The sequence below is a fragment of the Hylobates moloch genome, unplaced genomic scaffold (assembly GCF_009828535.3).
Source record: "Hylobates moloch isolate HMO894 unplaced genomic scaffold, HMol_V3 SCAFFOLD_23, whole genome shotgun sequence".
Classification (NCBI taxonomy): Eukaryota; Metazoa; Chordata; class Mammalia; order Primates; family Hylobatidae; genus Hylobates; species Hylobates moloch.
In genome coordinates this window covers 21,955,269-21,977,985 of record NW_026652298.1, presented here as the reverse complement: position 1 = coordinate 21,977,985, position 22,717 = coordinate 21,955,269, and the positions used below count along the sequence as shown (strand labels likewise).

Here is a 22,717-nt window from a genome sequence, read left to right as displayed (position 1 = left end):
TGTGGCAAACTACAGAGCCAGAGAGCTCATGTTCATCTGAAGAGGCAGCCTGACCTCAGGTCCAGGCAGCAATCTGGCTTACTGTAACCAGATTGTCCACTGATCAAAAAGCTAGGAATCTTCTTAATCAAATCACCTGAATATTAAATACTAGTAAATAATTCAAGAACATTTTAAATGCTCTATGGGCCAAATAAAACATGAGTATAGAATAGATTCAGCCCATGGGCCACCAGCTTGCAACCTCTGCCTTAACATGTCCTTGTAATTTCTGCTGACACCCACGTTTTCACTCTGTCTTTTTCAGACTTGCTGTAAGTTGCTATTTAGTGTGAAGAAAATGAAACGTATTGTTCCCATGGTAGCCTAAGCATTTTCAATGAGTAGAGATTATTTATATTTAAACAATGTGGATATGGAATGATATAGCACTCGAGTTAAAAATATACCAAATTACTATTTTCTTAGGAAAAGCAAGCTACTCTGCTTTAATTCTATCCTGCATAGAATCAGTCTTAGAAACATTTTTGATTCAATAAAATCAGAAACTATATATGTAAGCATTTTCCCTTTAATTTTAAGCCCTGTGTATATCTAAAGGAAATACAATATATCAATTTCTGGTACATTTACATTAAATCATTAAAATGTTTTATATAACCCTTTTGATGTCTTAAGATGCTTTTGGAAGTCTTTCAAAAATGTTCTAATCCTTTTCCCCTGTAGTCATATTTTGACCAAAATAAAAGTTCAAACACCAAAGGATTCTACTTCTAGGCTATAACTCAGAACTTGCAAAGTCTGTGACTTCTGCACTGTAACCCCAAACTTGCAGATTCTGTGAATTCTACACAGATTAAAAAAACAAATCTTTCTCTAATTATCACTGTCTTCATTTATTCCATCTCAGAGAAATGATGAAATAAATTCATCAAGTAAAGAACTCCCATTTTTTCATCATAAGACATAGAATCTATACATTTGAAGATGGCTCTGAGATGAGGTCAAAGTCTTAGATTCTTAAAATAGAATGAACTTGGTCATACAGCTCAGCTACTGCTAGCTGTTCCTCTGAATGCACATATAACTAGGCCTGAAAAGATGTGCCATATGGGAAAGAAATATATATTTATGAGATGATTCTTTATGCAGAGAGGACATGCATTGCTGTATGCTCATATTCAAGCAGACAAAATAGATCTTCTGTGAGAGCTGGAGCTATCCCCACATTACCAAGAGCTGTCACTTAAAATACAATTTTGATTAATGTCATTTGCAAATTGAATACTGACTTTGGTTCCTTTCCTTCCAACAGGAAATGCAGATCTGTAGGGATACAGACAAAGAACATATGTAAACCCTTGGGAATGGACAATGATGAAATGACCCCAAACATGATTATTCCTTGCTACTTCCTGAAATCTGTTCCTCAAATCCCCAAACTAACAGTTCCCTGAATTTACGGTTCACAAAAGTGTTCAAGGGTTTTCAGACCCTTCGCCTGGCTCCACAGAAAGTGCGGAAGGGAGGGATTTTAAAGATGTGCGCAAGTGGGTCAGCCAAGGTTCAGTTCTTGAGATCTTCCAGATATTTATTAGGAGTTCATGGGAGGGGATGTTCATTTCTGTAGACACAGGATGGATTTTTCGAAATGTAAAGTGCAGGTACTTTTAAGTCTATGGCTAGACTGAGATAAGCATGTCTGCTGATGATGGAATTGTTCAGATGTAGCCTGTCTAGTTTACTCAGAGGCCACCAAGCAAAGCCAGAGGAGCAGTGGGAGGCATGCCAGGAAGTTGACATTGAAGGGACTTACCCAGGCTCCAGAGGCAACAATCAGGTGAGCCCATCCTCTCCATAAGGAGGGCTATGCTGACGAACTGGAAGCTAGGGGGAACATGGTCTAGTGTGGGCTAGCCAGCATCTAGGGGAGCGTGTGAAATATGTGCACCTTGACGCCATCGTGCTTGTTTCCTAGGCTTTAATGGGGCCGAGTCTGCTTATAAACACTCAGTTGGATAATTGGCAAATGTTTATTTGCTATTGTGTGCGTAAAGCGCTATGCTAGACACTGGGGCCATCCAGGGCAACATGGCTATGGTGTTTTCTTTGTTTGCCCTTCTACCACATATCCTGATACATATGTCTCTCTACATATAGCAAGAAACAGCAAATATGTTCTTTTCTTTCCAGAATCTCTTGTTTGCGGTCCTTTTCCTAAATCAGTCAGAGGTATATGCATTCTTTGGAGAAAAAAAATTGTTAGAAAAAAAGAGACGAAAATTTATTTCTCTTTAAATTTTCCAAATCAGCTCTTTTGCCCTCTTATTAAATTGAGATATGACATGCCTACAGTGAGTGCACTAATCTCAAGCATATGATTCAGTGGATTTTTGCAAATGTATATACCCATACAACCACCACCCAGATCAAGATACAAACATTCCCACAAACTCCAGAAGGCTCACTTGGCCCCTTCCCAGTCAACACCCAGCCACTCTTGAGAGTAACTTCTATCACTGTAATTTGTCTGTTCCTGAACTTCATATAAATACAATCTTACAGGATGTACTTTTTTTATTGGTTTCTTTCATTCGACATAATGTCTTTTAGATTTATCTGTTTGGAGCAGTAGTACATGTTTTTATGGATGTGTAGTATTTCATTGTATAAATATGTCACTATTTATCCATTGTACTGTTGATGGATATTTAAGTTATTTCCAGTTTCTGACTCTTAAGAATAAAGCTTCTGTGGGCATTTTTGTGAATGTTTTTGTTGGATGTAAATGTTTTTCTCTTCGGCATAAGTCTAGTAAAACAATGTATGTTTAGTTCAAGTAGATGTTCCAAGCAGTTTTCCAAAGTGATTGTACTATTTTCTGCTGCCACCAGTGATAATGTGAGCGTTCAGTTGCTCCCAACCTTTCCAAAAATTGGTTTTGTCTATCTTTTTAAAATTGTAGTGTCCTGGCAAGTGTGTAATAATAGTATCTTATTGTGGTTTTAATTTATATTATCCTGATGACTAATGTTGAACAATTTCCATATGGTTACTTAAATATATATATATATATATATATATATATATATATATATATATATACACGCACATACATACATACACACACACACACACTTTTATGCAGTACTTGTCCAAGAATCTCTTTACATTCTTTTTTCTTATTCATAGGAGTTCTTTATATATCATGAATGTTGATCTTTCAATAAGCATATATACTGTAAAAAATTTTTCCAGTCTGCAGCTTGCCTTTTTGCTTGTGCCTTTTGATGAACATAAGTTCTTAATTTTAATGAAATCCAACTTATTTTTAGCTTTATATTGTGGCTGGTTCTTTGTGTCCCAATTTTTTAAATTGTTGCCTGTTCCATGGTTATACAGATACTCTTCCATTTTTTCTTTTAGAATACTTATTTCACATTCAAGGCTATTGTCCATCCTGAATTAATATTTAAGTATAACGTGAGGTCAGGGTTAAGGTTAATTTTTTTATATGAATATCTAATTATTTCTACATGACATAAAAAAGATCCTTATTTAGCCTCTCATACATCAAGTAACTGTATATATGTGGATCTGATTCTGGAAATACCTCTAAAGAAAAATATTTGAATGTGCAGTTTTGGTCTTACAAAGTAAGCTCTTGCAGCCTTCACCAGAAACAGTTGTTTTGAAAACCAACTGCTTTTATTTGTTAGAATCAGGTTTTCTCAAGAGGAAATGCCTTTGAGAACTGAAAGGAAATTGAATGGTGTGTTAGGTTGGAATTAGAAGGTAAAGGGAGGCTCTTAGCCCTAAAGGCTTACTGGACTGTGGGTGGGAAGAGGGAGGAGAGTTGGATGGGGGCACATGCAGCCAAAGACTGGGAGATTGTTCTGAGGAAGCACTTTATAGGGCGAAGAGTCAGCACGGAGAGGGAGATTCACAAGAACTACGTGGGAATCAGGTGCTTGTTTCTGAGTGTGAAATATGTGCGCTGTTCAAGGGAAGATGTGACCCACCACCAATGCTGAAGAGTCACATGAGCCAAGAACAATGTGAGGGCTTTTCCCTGACTACTACTTGCAAATCACCTACATATTTATCATGAAACACAAATGACAACCCAAGCCCCCAAGATCTTCTGAAACTTGAACATTCTCCTTTATATGGGCCCAATATATGGAGAGTATTGTAAAAGCCATACCTTCTGGCAGTTTAATTGCCATTAAGACAGTGGAAAAGGGAAAGTTTTCAGACTTTTACTGTGATGGGACTAGATAATGGTGACACCTATCTCGGTTAAACGAAGTTCTTCCTCCTGCACTTGAGGAAGAGAATCGCCCCCATCACTAGGCATTTTACAAATCAATGGGAGAAGCGCTAGTGTTCATCAATACTCAGTAACGTCCTTGCCCTTCTAAGTCTATTCCCTTGTTTCACATAACTGGATGCTGAGAAACTACATTTCCCAGACATCTTTGCCAGCAGAGCTCTGGTTCACATTCATCCAATGAAAGGCACTGATGTGAGATTTAGATGGCAGAAGAGAACAAGCCATCATGACTCCCCCTCAGTCAGCAATAGGTGGACTTGTGGAAGATGTAAGTGAGGTTTGCAGTGGCTTCCAGGTGAGTTCCTATGATCTGCCTGTTCTTGAACTGCCAGAGGTACTTAATAATTTCCTCAAAGGCTGCAGAGGCTCTTTGTGACTTCCCCCCAATCCTTCTAACTGCACATAATTATGTGTTTCCTAATAGGCACATAATTCCCTGAATTAAATTCCTTCCTGCTAAAATATCTAGAATAATTTTCTGACTTTCTGACCAAACCCTTACTGATTTAGGAGGTCACTCTCCTTAAGTTTCTTTAACTAGTGAGCTGATCCAATCAATTATTCAACTTACCAATTAAATGTCATACTACGAAGAGTACAACTCTTGGGTGGGTGGTTGTAAATCAGTTTGTCCACCTTTAGTCTTGCTGTTGGCAGCTATTCCTTCATCACATATTTGTCCATACACGACAAATATTGATTGAATAGATCAATAAAAATTTGAGGCAGCTTAATACAGTAGAGTACAGAATTTGGAGTCAAAAGCTTTTAATATAAGTTTTAACTCTACTACTTATAAACTCTGATCTGACAAGTTATTAAAGCTTATACATTAGGTAAAATAAAAGCCTCCATTATATTTCACAGGATTTAGTGAGATAGTGAATGTGTACTGCCTTATAATTGTAACATGTTACAATTTAGCTAATAAAAATGTCACCTATTTTTATTAATGAACACTCTTAGAAAGGCTAGCATTTCAATTGTGGTATAGATGACTACTGTGAAGTGCATACCTGCTCTGTAATAAAAACTGTAATAGCTAGGACTTGTTAAAGGCCAGGCACTATTCTAAGTTCCTTAAATACATTAAATCATTTAATTCCCCCAATAACCCGTTGAGATAAGAACTATCCCTTTTTAATAGATGAGGAAACTGAGGCATAGAGAAATTAAGTAATTTGGCCAACACCAAATAGCCCATAAAAATGTGGGGACAGGATTTGAACCCAGATAGCCTGGCTAGAGAGTCTCTGTTCTCAGCCACTAAGGGAAATTTGGATATTGGAAGAATAATGGAAAAGTTGGGATAGTTCAACTCCCCTCTAATATGTTTAATTCAACATATTCGTGAATATGTCTGGGCCTGCGTCAGGAGCCGTGTGACCATCCTGCCTGGTCAGCCACAAAGTTACAATGCTTCCTTCCTGGGTAACCTGCCACCAGGAGCACATGGCACAGCAAGGCTTGGAAGAAGGTGAAGCAAGGAAATCACCAGGCGTTCTTCACTGTTTACCTCTCACTCAATGTTATGACAATTTTGGCGTGCTGGCTACTTCGTATTTCTGTTTATGAAAAGAGGAAGTCTGACTCTGCCAAATAGAAAGGAAGAGTCGTAATTGTGTTAGTGGAGGGTCTTGACTACAACTTGTCCCGGTTCTTGGCATTTTGAACAAAGAATTGGACAAATTAAACAAAGCAACCAAAGAATGAAGCAACAAAAGCACAGACTTGTGGAAACCAAAGTATACCCCACAGGGTGGGAGTAGGTGCCAGCGGCTCCAGAGCACTGGTGACAGAATGTTCTGGGGTTTAAATACCCTTTAAAGGTTTCCCAGTAGTTAGTTGGTTTACACCCTATGTAATTGAAGGAGTGGCCCACAAGCAGTCTAATGGGTTGTGGAAGGTGACCAGTCAGACTGAAGTGAAGTTGCCAAGTAATACCCTATGCCTGTCTGATTGGTTGCAGGAGGGGTACCAATCAGAGGTAATTGCCATTTCTTATCTGCGATGCAGAAAGGGGTGGGAGTTGCAAAGGGCTAGTCGCCTCTGTTCTTTTGTTACTTAAGCATGGGAAGTTGGAGTTTTCCCTTTGATTCATTTCTAGGAAGTTGACGCAAACTGGCCTTAGGTTCCCTGCCTCCAGACCCTATTCTCCAGCCTGAATTGCATCTCATCAATGTCATTTTCACTTTTGATGATGAAGGCTGGTTACCTTGTGGAGAGAGAAGTCATAGGGAGGTTATGTCCATGGAGCATGGCCTTAAGTGGACCTATTTCTTGGGGTCTCCAGATCTGTTTGGAAATTCAAAATTATTCAAGAAAAGGTGTCTCATCAGCAGAAGACTGAACGGTTTTACCTAATGGTATCTTGAGTAGAAATGTAACCTAGAAGAGTTCATTGAAAATCCTCCTGGCTGATGCTCATTTCTTGGAATCCTGAGTCTTAAACTTGCTACCTAATAAAAAGGAAGATTCTTAGCAAGGTTGGTTTTTTGGCCCTTTATGACACAGAATTGGGAGTAACTGGGGAGAAATATGAAAGGTCTGAGACTAGTTAAGGCTGGTGGAGGAATTGAGTGGTATTTCAATCAAGAAAAGGGAGGGAACAGCTATATATATGAGAAAATGAAGAAAACAAAATGTTTACATTTTCTTTGTATTGAAATATTGTTGTGTTCTATTACCCCTTTTGGTGGTGGTCAAGAAGTTCAAGTACAGATCTTGAATACCTTTGGTTGGACTTGCTTTATTGGCTACAGCTCTGCATTAAGACTCTCCAGTAGGGTCACAGATTTATAAAAAGCTCTTCAGACTATCTCTCAACCAAACAAATCCATGCACTCCATAGATTTGTTTTTTCAATCAATTATTTAGCCCTCAAGGGGTTTTTTATACTCATAAAGTACAAAAAGTCATTTCATATCCCTCTCCTCATGAAAGGAAGGAAGGGAGAGAGGGAAGTAGCTGGGGGTGGGAGGAAGAGATAGGGAGGGAAATAGGGAGACAGAGAGAAACAATGAGGTTTTGACTTCCCTTAAGCCACTAGGCTGGAGTGCAGTGGTACAATCTTGGCTAACTGCAGCCTTGACCTCCCAGGCTCAAGCAATCCTCTCACCTGAGCTTCCCAAGTAGCTGGGACCACAGGTGCATGTCACCACACCTGGCATATATATTATTATTATTTGTAGAGACAGGGTTTTGCCATGTCACCCAGGCTAGTCTTGAACTCCTGAGCTCAGGTGATCACCCACCTCAGCCTCTTAAAGTGCTGGGATTATAGCCATGAGCCACCATGCCCGGCCACAACCAGCTTTAAATAAGAGTTCTGGACAAGAATTAAGCTGGAATTCCTGAAAGCATCCATTGTATGTAAGAATTAGCTGTCTCTTATGTCTCTTATGCATTTAGATTACTACTAGTTACTTATGCTTCCAAGAATTGAGAAAATAGTAAAAAAAATAATTTTCTGTGTTCTATGGTTCAGTTGAGAAACATTACCTGAAAAAGTCTAGTTTAGATCAGTTTCTTGACAGTGGCACTATTGACAATTTGGGCCAGATAACTATTTGTTGTGGAGGTTGCTCTGTGCATTGTAGGATGTTTGGCAGCATCCCTGGCTTGTACCCACTAGATGCCAGTATCTCCCTGTCCATCTCCCTTTCTTTCTCATACACATACATAATCATAATAACCAAAAATTTCTCTAGATTTTTTCCAAATGTCCCTTGGGTGGCAAAATCCCCCCTAGTTGAGAACCACTAGTCCTAAATCCTTGCTGGTCAAGTAGGGTCACAGATTTATAAAAAGCTCTTCAGACCATCTTTCAACCAAATAAATCCATGCACTCCATAGATTTGTTTTTCCAATCAATTATTTAGCCCTCAAGGGGTTTTTTATACTCATAAAGTGCAAAAAGTCATTTCAGACTTTTTGCTGAATGATAGACATTAGTGTCTATCAGCTTGAGCATCTCCTGGAAGCTTGTTGAAATTCTGGAATCTCACGGCCCACCTAGACCTTCTATATCATAATCAGCATTTTAACAAAATCCCTGTGTGATGTGCCTACGCACCAAAGCCTGAGAGGGACCCCCAGTTTTGCAAAGGCCTTCTTGATTGAGCCCTGTTGAGAATCTATCATGAGCATACTAAAAGACAAAAGTATAACAAATTTGCTTTAAAGATCTTAATTGGCTTTTATTTGCAATTCTAGAATTGGGCAACACCACATTCTATAAAATGAGTGTTCCCATGAGCTGAGTAGAGGAGGTGGGCTTTATAGACAGAAAAAGGCAGAAGAAAGCAGAAACAGAGAAAGGAAAAGCAGACTGTTTGTTTCAAAGTTACTTTCCTTGTATGGTTTAAACTGAGGGGACTTCTTTAGCTTGCCGGCTGAGGTGAACTGGGCCCCTTGAGATTGGTTGCTGTGACTCTCCTGGCCTCTTTTTTTTTTTTTAAACTGTCGTGTTTCAGAGTTCAGTCAGATTAGGTGGCACCTAGTATGAGTGACTCCATTCCCGTTTGGTCTGATTTGCGGGAGCCTAGTGCAGGAGGCTAGTCCAAAACCATGGCCTGTTATAAATTTCATTTAACAATCAAGATATCTTGGCATGCTCTGGGGATAAACTGATAGACATAATCCTGGGTCTCACTGAATAAGTCTGCACTTGTTCAGCTAAGTTAAATGTATTATATGATTCTCACACATGTCCATATGATCAAATAATATGTAGCCAAAAATTATGATGCAGATCTATATTTATTTACATGTATTGATGTTCATAACATATCTTAAGTGAAAAAGCAGATTGCAAAACAGTATATTACACAGTATGATCTGTTTTGCAGACACAAATTAATTCAAATTATATGTACATAAGAAATCTATCAGTGTATATAAACATTTTTTAGCATAACTTGGAGAAAGATTATTGTTGATTTTTGTCTTAAAATGTTTTCAGCATTTTTCTGAATTTTTACAATGAACACATATTTTTATAACTAGAAAAAATTTCTTCAGTTTTGCAAAAGATGGCCTTAATAGCTACATCTGCTCTGCCTCAGTCTGTTCTCATAATAAAGAGGTCCAAGATTTATAAAATATGTCTACACTATTCCTTTTCTGGCTGAAATCCACCCATTTATTCACCCAGCGAACAGGATCCAGAACTAAGGGTAGATATGATTCTATGACAGTCCCTGGGCTGGTGGCCCCTATACTCTTTGTGGTGGGGTGGAGGTGGGGGTTCAGAATGCTATAACATTCAATGTTATGGTTAGAGCTGGGGTGGGGTAGAGGCCAGATCATGATTCACCAATCCCATTTCCTCCTGGGCACAGAGCTGGGCTACATTTCCTAGACTTCTTTGTGGTCAGTTTGGTCTTGTGACTAAAAGAATGTGAACAGAAGTGATACATGACACCCCACTCCTGGTCCTTAATACCTCTGGATGTGATTTGCTGTGCTGTTTCCCCTATGCTGGGTGGATACAGAAAGTTCATGTGAGATAGATGGCAGAGTCACAGGGGAAGGACCCTGGGCCCCTGCCTCACATGCTGATGCAGAGCAGGCTGCTGATGGGGAGAGCATATTTTGAACTTCATATAAGCAAGAAATACTAAACCTTCATCACATATGAGCCCATACACATTTGGGGGGTTTGTTTGTTACAGGCCACTTACATTTGGTTTTGAATGAAGTACTGTTGCTGTACAGAGGAAAGAACAGGAAGTAATTAGTAAAGAAGCAGTAGCCTCTGAAGGAGGACTAGTTTGAATAAGCCAAATCACGTTTAACTAGAGTCTTACAACTAGGCTTATGAGAGCATTTATTGGCACAGATGATATAAATGGAAAAGGCCAGATACTTGGGCTCTGCCTAATAACCTCTTAAGAGTAAATTTCAAATGCAATGTTTCTTTCCAAGAAAGGTGGTCTCTAGCAGGAATTTGAGTCCATTGGTCACTCAGCAGAGCTACACTGTCATTATAGCAGCAGGTTGTGGGCAAAGGGCTATCAAGAAACCATCAGAAGCCTGAGTTTTCTTGCTTGCTTGAATGTAATAGCTCATCCATTTGACATTGCATAGGTTGAAACTTGGCACCAGGCTTGTCAGCCCAGATGTGAAATTTTATTGTCAAACAATGTTTTAAAATGTTCCAGGGATCTCAGGTTGTTGTGGTTTAAAGTTTCTTTTATTGAAAAATTGAGCCAATAGATAGGAGCTTCAATATAAAACATAAAATTTTGCAAACAGTTACTACTTTAGGAAAATATACGACTCTGTATCCACTCAAGAGCCTTTGAAATAACAGCCAATAACAAGAAAAAAATGTGGACATTAATAAACTGTTTGGGTGGGCCTGTGTATGTTCTTTTCCTTCCTGTCTCTCCACTAAACTGAAACCTTAATGTTGAATAACAAACCCTGACCTACAAATAATTTCTCTATTTTCTCATGGTTTCCTTTCTTGGCCTTTTAGGAGGCAGGAAAGTAGCACGGTCTGGATGATATCTTGACAACCAACATTTCCCTTTGGATGAGAAAAACAGCTGTTATTCTAACAGGAGATGACTTCTGTGCTAACACTTCTGACCAATGCCATGCCCACTTGAAGGTACGAAATTCAGCATTACAGGGTATTTATGTTAGCCAAAAGCCAGGATGAAGCAGAGAATCTAACACTTTGGAGGAAACAGCTACCTTGCCAGAACCAGAGAACACTCAGGCCATCTAACACCTTCAATGATTTAACATTGTAAAAATGAAGGACAGGGTGGGCATGGATGATGTCCTAGGGGAAACAAAGAATGGTGTTAAAATCTGGCAAACTCTCAGAAGGCACAGCATAAGTGAGTTCTAAATCCCTCCTGGAGGATAAGCAGAGACAACGCTATTGACAAGCATGACTGCTTCAGGAGGGTAACTCAGAGGCCCCTGGAAATCAATTGAAGACCACCGGGGGAGCCAAGACCACCCCTGGAGGGACCACTGAGTTTGGGTAACTCTGGGAGCCCAGAGGGTAACACTCCTTTTATTGCCTGAAAGACACAATGATACTTATAACCCATTCTGGGAGTCTACAGGGCTCAATAAGTTCATGTGCATAGGCACTGAGAAGTATGGGTAAAAGACTAAAATTATATTATTCCTGGCTGGGAATGTTCCCTGTAAAATTCCTTATAATTACAGTGCCACCCTTGTAGATATTAGACCACAGTGAGGTTCTGAGCTGTATCATAAACTTCTTACCACCCAATAAACCTCCTCTCTTGGCTTTTTCTCCTTGAAGCATGTTTTTTTTACCCCAAAACTTTCTATGCCCTGGCCTACTAATTTCAATGGGAATCTCAGACAGCTTAAAGCAGGATGAAGACCAATAGAACATCAAGTGTAACCACGTTATCTTAGAGTAAGATGTGAGGTTCAGAGGAATGGCATAGTATACACTGAGATGCAAATAACATTCCCCAAGTCACCTGAATAACTCTTGGGCTCAGCCCTTTTCGAGTGTTTTTCAGAACAGTGGTGCCTCATGGCCTGTGCTTGCCATGCAGTTGAAGTACAATAACATGGACATTTTCCCAATCTCAGTCTCCCTCTCTTACATATATACAGTGTTAATGAGTTAATGAGTTGAATTTCCTCAGTAAGGAGTTTGTGTATTTGTGGGCATGTGCTTAAACTCTGTTTTCTGTTAATATTGGTCAGGATAATCATTTAGCAAAACCCTAGTACTTAGTTATTTTTAGTTTAAAACATCAATGAGTCACAGCTTTCCAGAGCTCATGGGAGGCCATGCTTCCTGGTCCTCTGCTACCTGAACATATTTGAGAATCTCTGCACTCCTCCAGGCTTCCTCTCCCTGGATTTGGGCATATAGAGAGCATTTTGGCTTGGCATGAAGGAGACACTGTGAGACTCAGGATGCATGAGTGTTGCTTCAGGAACAGGTTACACATGGGTTATTGGGCCATTCTCCTGGGCTCTTCCCAGAATCCAGCTCCATCTGGCATTCTCAGGGATGGAAACTTTGGGAGAGCTGAGAGGCGTCATCCTTATTTTTCCAAAAGGCACTATTAACAGCAGCAACAGTGTTAGTTACCCTCAACAGCTTCTTTCACAGTAGAGGTTGACAAAGCTGCAGCAGAAGATAAAAGCTGGGGATATCTCATGGTGGCTGTTGACTAACTCACAAGTGGGCTTGAGATCGATGTATGCTGATCTTCAACTCCAAGAAGTATTTGTGTGCACGGTGGAGATGGGGTAAGAGGAGTGGGTGGTTGGCTTTATTTAAGGAAAGATATGCTAAAGAGCCTACAGATGAGCAAAAACAGGGGCTTTGGGTTATTAATGTTAACCATAGCTCATTGTTAGTTGCTAGCTGGGCTGGTGAAGCCTGGGATATGTAAGTAATATAAAGTTAACACTTTGATCAGAGATTGCATTTTCTTGTTGGCACAGAATAGTATTCCAGGGACTGCAAGTGCTATAATTCATCCCTACAGACCCAACTTATTGTAAAGAGTGACATGAGCTCCAAAACACTTTAGTCCAGTGAATATATGCAAAAGTAATATGTTGGTGTATTGGGAAACACTCTAGGTTTAAATCCTGGCTCTTTTTGCTGTGTGGTTTGGGCCAAATTATTAACCTCTCTGATCCTCAATTTACCACCTGTTAAATGGGCATAATAACACTAAACTCAGTTTATGGGGGGATCATTTAATAAATATTTACTGAGACCAAATATAGGTGAGGCATTGGACACAGAATGATGAATACAAAGACCGTTCCTTCACTTATGAAGTGTATCTTCTGGTAGAACATACGAAATAACATAAAAACTGTATTAGCACAATACTTTGAAATGAAGGGTGCTGAATAGACAGCACTTTCATTACTATTTGCCATTGTTAATATTTCCATTTGAGCTTTCATGCCTAGGAGATAGAATTTTCACAATGGCAAGGAACTTTATTCATTTTGTACGTAGCTAAATAGCACATAGTAGGTAATCACAAAATATTTGCTGAATGGATGGGTCCAAATGTTTCTCATAGTTTTTCACAAGCTTAGTTCCTGCGTAAGTAAACGTGTTTTAGATTGCAAATGCATACGTTCCTGATGTGTTGCAGACGGCTGATTTGTTAAAATATTTGCCTCTGAAATATTCTCCTTAAGACATTTATACACACATACACCTATGTACATATTTATACTTAACTACCTGGTTCAGCAATTGATGAGCTATATTTTCCCTGAGCTCTGAGTAAGCTCTACAACTAGCCAGAATCCCCAGCTCAAACTTAGATGTGCTCTCACAGTGAGTGTGCCCTCCACATGAGCTCCAGAGTTGGGAGTGTTCTGTAATGTGTGTGGTTCACTCCACTGTGACCTCTCTCTAGTCCTTTATTTTGTGTTCTGGGGGAAGAGTTCTGATTCCCACATGGGTGACAAAAGAGGCACGAATTCTGGAGCCATAACTGCCACATTGAAGCAAAGAGTATTCTACTAGATGGTGAAATGCAAGTTTTGTGGAAGCCCAAGTTGCCTTCAAGGCAATGGGTGGTAGAAGTGGAAAGAACAGAACAGTCTGGTAAGAATCATTAGATATTTTACAAGCAAAATATCACAGCAGTTGGGGGTCTGAACAACTGTAGACCTGGTCTTCAGAGACCATGGCCAGAGGCATGCCACACCTTCAAGAGATTCGAAGCAATAAGAGGATCATTACAGATGGACGAGAAAAATCTCTCGCCATAGGTATGATGTTCTAGTGGGCAATATAGTGTGGATTGCTTACTGCTCCAGCATTCTGGAATACAACCCCATTTCTCAAATCCTTAGTTGAGAAAAGACTCATGTTAGCTTAAGCTAGGAAATAATTTACTCAACAATGCTTCCAAAAACCCAAGGGCAAGCATGCAATGGATCTCAAAATAAACCAGAATCTGAGAGAGACAGCCTTAAGGAATCTGACTCTATCTCGCATCATAATGGGTCTTGTTTCTTCTCTTTTTACACCTTGGCTTCCTCTGCTTCCCTGGACACACCTTTAAAAATATAACCAATAGTGATGTCTATCCACCTGGAGAAGACTAGATCTCTCTCCACTTCATTCCTTCTTCCTAAGAAATATTCCTATTGGCCCAACCTGGCCCAGTGACTGTGGCTGGGGTTGATTCATATCTTACAAACATGGCCACCAGGAGCCATGGTGGGGGATGGGGAGAGCAGTTACCAAAAAAAGGCTAGGGTTAGGATGAGGTAAGTTTGCTGGACGCATAATCCAATAGGTTTTCAGCATGGTTCCTGATTAAGGACATGGCCCGTAAAATATACCAGATCTTCTGTAGGCCCTTAGTTGGATATAAATACAAGCCAAAGTAGACTGAAGGGGGTCTCATGGTTTGAGACATGGGTTTGTGTTGCTGCTTTGTGGCCAGAGGCACAGTCCCCTCTCTGGACATCTGTTTCCTCTTCTGAAACATGAAATTGCTTTAAGCCAGTTCTACATAAATATATCAAAAATCTTATTAAAATCCTAATGTTTATAACTCATTGACAATAAGACTACTCAGGTTAAACTTAATTAGAAATGGTCTTTATCTCTTATTGAAGTTATAACAACTGATGTTTCAGGTGAGAAGTTCTGATGGGGTGATATTAATGTTTCTGAATACTAAAAGTCAGCGAGAGTAAATTCATGACTAAGTCGTTAATGCAGTTTTGTGGACAAACTCCTGCAAAATAGAATCCATTCAGGGGTGAATAATAATAACAATAGCTACCATGTTCTTAGCCAGTAATAGCACTGGCTGTCTGCCAGCCTTTGTGCTAAGATTTCATTTAGTTTTCACAGTAATACTGTAAGGTACATACTATTTTTAATCCCTGTTTTAACAGATTTAAGAAAACTGAACTTTGGCTTAGAAAGGCCATCCAGTAAGAATGTGGCTGGACCAAGTTTCAAACCCACTTCTATTGAAAAAGATTGAAAACTATTGCATTAGCTGATCTCTGCCTCTTAAACTAAATGTGATGAAATTACACAATCATACAATATGTGTGTGCATATTGTATACTTTTCATCTCTGATACTCTACACATTCAAAATGCATGTGTCAGAAAGGTATAGGTGTATATTAATGTTTAAATATTACCTATTCCCTTGTCTGAAAGGCATGACAGTGTTTGAATCACAGAGCCAGGCGCATGCAGGGAATTTTGCAAGCACAAGCTCAACTATATGAGAGTGCAAAGTTAAGTTTTTATTGGCCTGAGTATGGTGATTCAAGCCTTGATGTTTTACTACTTGGGCCATGTGGTTCAGGAGGTGCTGTTGTAGGGTGTGGGGGTCTGTGACTGCTCACGTGTGCACACGTGTATGTGTGTATGGCTGGGTGTTTTCCCAGAGTGGAACAAGAAGGATTAACTTTCAGCGTTTGGCTCACCCTAACCTATAGCAGATGGGCACTGGCTTTAAGTTCTCATAAAGTCAACCCTAGAGACTTGTTAAATAATTTATCCTCAACTTTGGAAGAGCAAAGGAATAAGGTGATTAAGAAAAATGGAAAGCCACATGATAATGTGTCACTGATGGAGTGGGGTTGTCTTTCACTGTGGTACATGGTGAATGTAACAGCGAATGAATTTGGAAAGTAGTGGGGAGAGAGTCGGACCTGGTTGGGGGAGCCCTTGGAGCAGACAGCTCCTGACTTTATCCCCAGCAGCTGCAGCAGAGAAAGTGAGAAAACCTCCATTCTTTACCCAAGGAATGGCCCCAACTTTAAGACATATTGAACCATGCTAATTTTAAGGCCTCCCAATATAACCATTTTATTTCATCCAGCTGTGGGGCCTGACTTTGGGCTGGAAAGGAGAGCCAGAAAAAGAGGTAGGGCAGAGCTGGAAAAATCCACAGGATGCCTGTCAGTACCTGGTTTTAAGTTGGGGGTGTAAGAGCTGTAGCAAAGTCACATGGGTGATTTAACATAGACCACCACCTCCTGCTGGCTTTCAATGACCTCCTTTCCTGTTCCCCACTGCCAGCAGCTGGAGAAGTAAAAGTCCTTCAAGTTTCAATCATGAAGCTCTCCTACTTTCAGTCCCTTTTAATAAGATGCCATGAGCATAGCTCACTCGTTAGTCACTCATCCATTGAAACAACTTTAAGGAGGCAGGGCTAGTCAGGATCCATGGTTGCAAACAAACTATTTCTAGTTAATTTAAGCAGAAAAGGAAGTTATTGGAAGGAGATGGAATAACTTGCAAAACCGAGAATGTGCATGGAGAACCAAGTCTGGGCAATAGTCCAGGTGCCAACGGAGTCCAGGTGCTGGAAACACAGCCAAGGTCATGCCACAGAAGGGTCTGGATGGCATTGCAGCTGCCCCTGAAATCCCCACCAGTAGGCAATATTGATGTTGCTGGTACTGCCAGAATTCACCTTTAAGTATCCCATATTTCCCGTATCACCTGCTTCAGATTTAAAATCCAGGGCAGTGGCATCCAACCTCACTTGCCAGGAGCCAGGTTAGTAACAGAGGAACCATCTGAGGCAAGCCTTACCTTCAACATACCTTGGGGTGGCCTGGAGGTGTAGTTCAGTTGCTGGAAAGGCAAAACTGCCAAATATTCACAACAGAGCTTTCTCTAAAATTGAGAATTTCCTCTTTCCAGAGAAAGATAAAGAAAGATGGCCGGACATAGTGTTTCATGCCTATAATTCCAGCACTTTGGGAGGCCGAGGTAGGCAGATCACTTGAGGCCAGGAGTTTGAGACCAGCCTGGCTAACATGGTGAAACCCTGTCTCTACTAAAAATACAAAAGTTAGCCAGGTGTGGTGGCACTTGCTTGTAATCCCAGCTGCTCAGGAGGCTGAGGCACAGGAATTGCTTGAACCTGGGAGTTGGAGGTTGCAGTGAGCTGAGATCAAGCCACCGCACTCCAGCCTGAGCGGCAGAACAAGACTTCATCTCAAAGAGGAGTTCCTCTTAATACACTGTTGACGGCAATGTAAATTAGTATAGTCATTATGGAAAACTATGGAGGTTCCTAAAAAAAATTAAAATATAGCTACCATATAATCCAGTGATCCTACTATTGGATATTTATCCAAAGGAAAGGAAATCAACATGTCAAAGAGACATCTGCACTCCCAAGTTTATTGCAGCACTATTTACAATAGCCAAGATATGGAATCAACCTCAGCATCCGTCAACAGATGGATGGATAAAAATATGTGGTGTATCTGTAGTATGGAATACTATTTAGCCATAAAAATAATGAAATCCTGTCTTTTGCAGCAACATGGATGAACCTCATTATGCTAAATGAAAGAAATCAGGCACAGGCACAGAAAGACAAATACCATAAAATGTCACTCATGGAATCTTAAAAATTTGATCTCATAGAAATACAGACTAGACGCCGGGCGCGGTGGCTCACGCTTGTAATCCCAGCACTCTGGGAGGCCGAGGCGGGTGGATCACGAGGTCAGGAGCTCGAGACCACGGTGAAACCCCGTCTCTACTAAAAATACAAAAAAATTAGCCGGGCGTGGTGGCGGGTGCCTGTAGTCCCAGCTACTCGGAGAGGCTGAGGCAGGAGAATGGCGTGAACCCGGGAGGCGGAGCTTGCAGTGAGCCGAGATTGCGCCACTGCACTCCAGCCTGGGCGACAGAGCGAGACTCTGTCTCAAAAAAAAAAAAAATACAGACTAGACTAGTGGTTACCAAAGCTTGGGAGGGTAGTAGGGAGGGGACGATGGGAAGAGATGGATCAAGTACAAAATTATGGTTAGATAGGAGAAATTCTGGTGTTCTGTAGCACAGATGGGTGACTGTAGTAACAATAGTATATTGTATATTTTAAAATAGCTAGAAGAGAGGATTCCAAATGTTCTCAGCACAAAGAATTGATAAATGAGGTGATGGATATGCTAAATACTATGATCATTACACAATGTATGTATGTATTGAAGCATCACACTGTATCCCATAAATAGTTAGAATTATTATGTGTCAATTAGAAACAAAATAATTTTAGCTGGGTATAGTGGCATACACCTGTAATCCCAGCTACCCAAGAGGCTGAGGTGGAAGGATTGCTTGAGCCCAGGAGTTCCAGGTCAGTCTGAGCAACATAGACCCTATCTAAAAAACAAAATTTAAAAAAAGTGAAATAATTTAAAATTTTTAAAATAAGTTCCCAATATCATAATGGGCTCAAGGACTAATTCATACAGATGTTTTGCATTTCATACTTTCCATGAGGTTTAGATTTCTCTGACCTAAGTTCAAAGGAGAATTTGTTCTGATGTTACTTGTCCAAGGAAAGTTAATGTGAAGGTCTCCTGACACCTGCAGAGATGGGCCTTGTTGCTATGACAGCCTTTGGAAGAGGGAAGGATGCAAGAGGTGAAAGCATTACACACCTGTAAAATAATGCTCCACTCCTTACAAGTACCCTGAGTAATTTGATCCTATGAAGAAAATAAAAAACAAGGATTTGTTTAACTCCTCACCAGGCGTGGCATGAGTTAGGTTGGAGAGTTACAGGCAGAACCCAGGTGCGGTCTGTTTGGCCTCTGTACTCAGCAGGTATTGATACCAAATCTACGTCGGCCAAGACAGGCCCTCAGAGCCCACTCCTTCTACCACTTTGGAGGGCAGTAATTCCCAGCTGTTTGCCAGGTTCATGTCATCCATTACTATCTTCTGGGAAGCGCTGAGGGTATGGGGGACTGAAACTGCTCTAGGAATTGGATAGTCTGCCCCAGGTGAGCCATGTGATTCTGGGTATAGCACCAGGCCTTTCTGGGCCTTGAATTTAGGGGTGACACAAAATAAAAAACCTTGCAGTTTTAAAATGAAAGGACTGTGGATTTAAAATACAAAGTAGCTTCAGCAGTGGCTAAAAAACCTTGGTAGCCCGAAAGGGAAAAAGGAGGGAAAGTAAACCGCGAGAGTATTATCCTTTGAGGCTCAAAGTGTCTCGTCTCTAGTATAAATACAGATTTGTTCCCAATTGTTGGGGTGTTCTGATGTGACAAGCACCCAGTGCTGTTCACCTGAGGGTAATTAAATTTGTGGAGGCATTTCTTCTCCCTCAGCCAAAGGACCTACATGTCATAAGATGGTCGTTATAAAATAAGCATGCCAAATGTGGCCCTGATTTAATAACAAAGATGAAAATCCAGTGGGATCTACTGAGACAAGCAAGCTTCATGTGTGTCTAAGTGCAGGATGAAGGGAGGGTAGGCACAGCTCAGTCATTGGCCTGAAGATCAGGGAGGACCATAAGCAAGAGTCGCTCCCTTTCCTCACCATCTGCACCTCCACGTTGCCACCAAGCCCCCCAGAGTTAGACCATCTTGTTGAGGAATGTAGTTGGGATCGACAAATGGCTGTGATTCTATCAAGAACATTGTTTCCTTATGTTTAGCAAAGGCTCTGGTGTGTGTTCAGCATTGTGACAAATCACTGGATGATTGACTCAAGTATTCAATTTGTGTGTCCTGTAGCAAGAGCCAATGTCTGAGTCCTTTCTTGAACTGTTCTAAGAAAACCATGGCAGAAAAACTTAGCATTTCAACCTATACTTGTGTTTTGCAGAGCCTGTCCTTTGAGTCACTCAAAGCTATGGCAGAGCTCTTCCCCAGGGCAAGGAATTCAGGATTCTCCTCTTCAGAAACTGGATGACAGGGAGCAGGTCAGGGAGGCAGGGCTGGGAGCAGGCAGAAGCAGACTCTCCCGCTGGCCTCTGGAGACACCTTCTCATTGGCCAGGGGTCACGATGAGCCAACCCTGGCAGTGACGCTATCATCCCTATATCCATAGATCTCTTGGACCAGTTCTTATTTTAGATGCTCCATCCCTTGAACTCATAAAAAAAAAAAACTTGTAGTTACGTGTAACTTACTTTTGGTTTGAAGAGCAGGGCTACTACTTGTTCTGGTGGCAGACTCTTTTTTTCTTTTCCCCTTCTCATGTTAATTGTTATTAGACATTACTTGTGTAAAAATATCAGTGGGGGGGGGGGCTTCAGTTTCTACTGATACGGCACACTACCTATTCTGAAAAACATTCCTACTAAAAAATACTTGGAAATGCCACGGAAAATGAAACAAACAAGAAAGTTGGGGAAATCCCAAGGCACCGAAGATGGAGAGGGAAATAGAAACCTGAGTGGGAAGCAGGTGTTGAGGCCAGTCTGTCCTGAGGGTGTTGTACGATTTGGGTGCCCTTGGGTTTTAACAACTATGCAGGAGACAGGGTCTGTGCCAGGTGGGGAGGTGAAACTGAGATCTGTCAAAACCTGGGACTTTTGAAGTCAAAGCACAGATTAAAGGGGAAAATGGCGTATTGAAAAAGGGAGATGACAGGAAAACATGAATGACTCTATATGAATTTTGAGTGGTGAAAAAAGGACTTTCTGGAAAATGCGCATCCTTGTGCTTCTCATTCTTTGGTTTTGAGGTTTGATTTTACACCATCTGCATGATTGAAAATGCCCCAAGTAGAGAAGGGCTCCGGGACATTTGGCTGGAACCAGTGCAAATTCTGTGAAGAATGGAATCACCTCTAAGCCTTAGAGTTTCATTAAAAAAAAAAAAAAAAAAAAAAAAAAAATCAGACAAAAAACAGAACTAGTGTTAGTGAAAGCAAGAAACACAGATTGTTATTTAGGCTGCCCTGTGAGCCACCCCACTCAAGAACTGTAAGCAATAAATATTTGTTGTTTGTAAGCCATACGGTCTGTGGCATTTTGTTATAACAGACTAAGACACTTGCTTTATATAAAATGGCCACTATCATACTTTCTTTTCTCAAGCTTTATCTGGATAATCTTATATGTGACTAGCGACATACAGTCTATAAAGCCCTTTTACATATGTTAATCTCATTCTCCATGATCCTATTAGTAGAATTAGATAAATTGAACCCATTCTGCTACTGAAAAAAACTGAGGGTTAGAGAGGGTAAGTGCTCAGCCCTGTTAGTAAACGGTAGAGCAAAAAATCTGTAGGTCTTTAAGTCTGAGTCCTGTGACCTTTCCAATCTGGCAGCCCACTTCATTCATAGACAAGCAACATTTTTAGAGACTAGTTCTCGTTCTGTTGCCCAGGCTGGAGTGCAGTGGCATGATCTGGGCTCACTACAGCCTCTGCCTTCTGGGCTCCAGGGATCCTCATACCTCAGCCTTCCAGGTAGCTGGGACTACAGGCATGTGCCACCACACCCTGCTAGTTTAAAAAAAATTTTTGGCCATGCACGGTGGCTCATGCCTGTAATCCCAGCACTTTTGGGAGGCCAAGGCGGGCGGATCACGAGGTCAGGAGATCGAGACCATCCTAGCTAACACGGTGAAACCCCATCTCTACTAAAAATACAAAAAATCAGCCGGGCGAGGTGGTGGGTACCTCTAATCCCGGCTACTCAGGAGGATGAGGCAGAAGAATAGCATGAAACCAGGAGGCAGAGCTTGCAGTGAGCCGAGATCATGCCACTGCACTCCAGCCTGGGCGACAGAGCGAGACTCTGTCTCAGAAAAAAAAAAAAAAAAATTAAGGCTGGTCTTAAGCTCGTGAGCTTAAGCAGAGACACCTAACCCAGAATTGGGAGGCTCATAAAAGACTTCTCAAGACCCAGATCCCTCACGCCATCCTCTTCCAATGTAACCTACAGCAGCTCCTCCAGACCTCTCTCTGAAAGCACCCCAGGCCAAAAATGACCTCTTCATTCCCCCAATAATTTCCATCTCCACTTATCTTAATCCAGGCACAGGAATTCTGGTGTTCTGACTTCAGTAAGCCACAAAGACCAAGGACTCTCCTGAAAGGTGTTGATTCGCACTGCTATAAGTAGGTGCAGGGACCTACAAATGTTGAAATGGAGGGATGACGAGAGGGGAGGGGAGGAGAGAATCGCGAAAGAAAGGATTGACTGTGACAGGGAGGCACGACTTTGCCCACCCTTCCTTCTCATTCTCAGGTCAGACTCTTCAAGCAGCACAAGGGGCTATGGGGTCAACTTGTAGTCTGCTCTCTGATTGGAGGAGAAAATGTGGAAAAACTTTAATAAAGGAAATTTGTCTTGGGTGCCCTCTTTCTCCCCTTTCTGGATCTTTCCATTCACTATACACTGAGTGAAGCTATGTTGCAGACAGAATAGGTTAGGGTTATACGACAGAGCTAGAGAGGCTAAAGGGCTGGAGAATAGAGGAAGTTAGAGAGAGGCATAGAGGGCTCATCTCCTTCCCCATCCCACCCAACTACCCCGAGCAAACACCAGAACCACGCTCCAGTCCAGCATCTGTAGACCTCCAGTTCCACCCAGAACTTACCTCCAGAGAACTAGGAAGGGAAGAGG

General features: G+C 41.1%; 1 long non-coding RNA gene across 1 annotated transcript; it reads left to right on the top strand.

The window, feature by feature from the left end:
- The first annotated feature begins 10,617 nt into the window (after positions 1 to 10,617).
- LOC131382394 (uncharacterized) lies at positions 10,618 to 22,368 on the top strand. Its single transcript, XR_009211836.1, has 3 exons — positions 10,618 to 10,955; positions 22,127 to 22,209; positions 22,340 to 22,368. It is a non-coding gene; the product is annotated as an uncharacterized LOC131382394 (long non-coding RNA).
- The last annotated feature ends 349 nt before the right edge of the window (positions 22,369 to 22,717 follow it).